Here is a 3,602-nt window from a genome sequence, read left to right on the forward strand (position 1 = left end):
GGAATAAGATAACAGCGAGGAGTTCTGTGCTCTGATGCCAGCGGCTGCGCCTTGAAAAGTCTGGAAAAGAAGATTACTCTGACATTTCGAAGGTATGTTATCGATGCAAAAAGACAATAAGGTAAAGATCGATCTTTGTCAAGGAAGCTACAGGCCTGGGATGTAACTACCTGTCATGACCTGCTTTTAGTTAGGAATTTTGATATTCAGACCATCCTATGTGGTTACTTTCAGTCTCTGAGTTTGTAAAGACCATCATACTGGCCTCCCCTGAGCTTGTCAGGTTTAGTACGTGGTCCCTTTTTCATCCACAGTGGAAAAAAAAACAAAGCTTAGACTGAAAGGCCATTTTTTGTTTCATTAAAAGGCAAAGGTCCAGAACCTAGAAAAACAGAAAAACTCAGACATTGATGCAGGTTGTGCTCTTTGCTGGATTCAAATTTTAATTCACTTTTATGCCCCACAGGAAAATTCACCCTGGTTTAGAACCTCAAGTAGTTCCCCAAAGCAATCTGCCTGTTTGAATCTCATTTTACTAGCAGGTGGGTCTGTTTGCTCATGCCATCTCATTAAAGTCTGCCACCGATAATTTAAGTCTGGTATACATTTGTTCTTACCTACCAGGACACACGTGTGCATGCATTTCAATTGCACCATATGCCAACCCTCACATGTCAAATAGGCCTGGTGACGTCAAATAGGCCTGGTGACATCAAACTGCCCATCCAATATGCCGGGATTGCTGGTGGTCCAGCATTTTCTACTCCCTGGGATTGCCAAGGTAGAATGAGGAGCCTTCTGCTCCTCTTGCAAATTTATATCTCTCTAGGGAACTGTTTTTGTTTCCCCCCAATTATAACTGTTTCTTTTTATGAAAGAGATCACACAGAATTCACCAACAAACAAAATTATCCCCCCGAAAAAAAACTTTAAAAAAAGGAAAACAATATTTCTCCCAAAAACGCAAACAAAGTCTGGTTTTTCCTTCCTTTAAGATTGTCTGGACGAAGCCTTCCTTCTCTCTGGTAAGTGCTTTCATGAGCCAAGGACCTGCAGCTCTAGGGGGTCCCTTCCCTCAGCCTCTGCTTTCCCTAACTCCTTCTCTGTCTGGGCTGGGGTGGTGGGAGGGTGGGGTATGCTTGGGACAAGTGGGGCCTGTGAAGCTGGGTGCTAGACACTCACATTCTAACAGGAAATAAAAAATAATATTCTGCACATCAGAATGTGTTCGTTTTATTTTTCGTAATTTCATAGCTATTCTGTTTTTAAAAGTTTATGTTTATGTATATTTATATATTTATCTTTACATATATAATTAAAAAGTGGACTCCATTTAAAGGCATCTGGTACAGGGAGAAGTCTCTTGGTACAATAAAACTGTACAGGTTAAGAATTGTCGCCGACCTCCAGGTGTGTCCAGAACGAGCATTTCAGCACCATTGGGGTTGTCTGTAGTGTGAGGGTCTGGACGGGGCAGGGGGCCCTGGCCGGGGCCACAGGGCACGCAGCCCCTCCATCTGGCGCCTGGCCCATGCTGCCAGGCTCCCCTCTCTTTGCTCTGTTCCCCAAGTCCAGATCCTGGAGGGCAGCGGCTTGGCGCCTGGCAAGTGCCCTGAGCAGACCTGGTCTGTCAGTGAGGCTGGTGGGCGTCCAGCCACCCCCATTCTAGGGAACTGTTTTGATGGGCTTTACTATTGACTAGGGAACCATCACACAGACACAAAAGAACAACCTCTTCTTTGCATGAAATTTTCTCCCTATCCTTCACCATGTTCAATTTGTTCAATGACTACCCTTTTAAGAAAAAAAAAAAATACATACATACGTACGTAAGTACATACATACATACATACATACATACATACATACATATAATCTGGATATCCAATCCAAGGTTGGGTAATCTTGTCCTGTGGTCCTCTACTCACTTTTCTCTTTGAGAAGGCCCAATTCGATATCTGTACCAGTTTTCTATTGTTGCATAACAAATTTCCACAATGGAGAGACTTAAAGCAATAACCACTGTTTCCATAGGTCAAAAATCTGGGCAAATCTTAGCTGGATTCTCTGCCTAGGGTTTTACAAGGCTGAAAGCAAGAGGTCAGGCAGACTGCATTCTCAGGGCAGACTCTACTAAGAAAGGATTGCCATCCATGATCTGCCAGGTTGTTGACAGGGGTTATTACCTTGAGGCTATAGAATTAATTGCAGCTTGCTTCCTGAAAGCCAGAAACAGAGAGGAAGAGTCTCTTTGGCTTGAAGTTTCTGCTTTCAGGGAAGGCCTAATCTTTATTTTTGAATGCTCTCCTGATTAGATCAGCCCATCTGAGGATACTCACTCTTTTGATTAACTCAAGGTCAATTGATGAGGGCTCTAAATTACATTTGAAACATCCTTTATCTCTGCCATATTCTATTCGATTGAAGCAAGCCACAGATCCCTCCCACACTGAGGGAGAGGAGATCACACAGGGTGGGACTCACTGGGGGTTGCCAGAGGCTATATCTTGCCATAATATCCTCAAACAAAGGTGCTCTTGTCTTCTGCTATTATCCATTACCCAAAGATGAGAACAAGTAAACAACATATCTTGCCCTGTATCAACACCTACATCCATCAACTTCATCCCAGGTCATTTTTCCTTTTCCCTATCCAGTTAGAGCACAGTATTAAAAATTGTACCTCCACCAAGAGCACCAAGGGTACAGCCACTGTGCATTATCATTTTGGACCATGCCACCCACATGTATTGATTCAGCAAAGGTCAGAAACAAATGAGAAGCAGAACTCTGAGCAAGCCAGTTGCTAAAGTGAAATTGTTTTCTTGCATGAATACCATGCAATGCATTTTACTCCTTCCTTCTAATATGTACAGATTATTAAGAAATTAAATTAAAGTACTCTTTCTGCATAGAATAATTGAATTAATTTTGCCCTTTGCTTTATTTCATTTTGCTTCATTTTTTTTTTTCTATTAAATCCTGTTCATTTTCATGCAACTATTTTTAAGTTGCTTCGATGTGTTCTTCACTTCAAGAAAATTTTAGGGGCTGAAATTGGAAGAGAGAATAATTTAAGATCCCAATGATTTTTTGGCTAGTGATGTAAAAGATTTTTTAAAGTGCAAAACAATAGCATACCTACATAGCAAATTTAGATGATACAGCAGAGATCTTGAAAAGGCTGACCAATGCATGCTTCTCCTACAGATGTGTGTCTTTTGATTTTTTGCTGTTTCCTCCAAGGCCCTACCCCCACTTACCAGTCTGAAGAAAAGTAGTGGTTCAGAAGGTAAGCACTCATTCTTATAGCAATAGAACACTCATTTCTGCCATTTACATTACCTTAGCCTTCCATTCTTTCTCCTCTTTCTTGGGCTTGAAGAGCCTATTTTTTGGTAAGAATAAAGACTAAAAGTTGTTTAAATATTGATTATGAAAATTTTTGTCCTCAGCATCATGCATTTTAGGGTTAAATAAAATATCTCTGAGTCAAAGAAAATGAACATGTCACTTCTCACAGATTACCAAAACACAAGTTCAATACTATCCACCTCCTACTTCAAGGATGATATTCACAGGTACTAAGACACCATGGGATC

Source organism: Pteropus vampyrus, unplaced genomic scaffold (assembly GCF_000151845.1).
Source record: "Pteropus vampyrus isolate Shadow unplaced genomic scaffold, Pvam_2.0 Scaffold56, whole genome shotgun sequence".
NCBI lineage: Eukaryota > Metazoa > Chordata > Mammalia > Chiroptera > Pteropodidae > Pteropus > Pteropus vampyrus.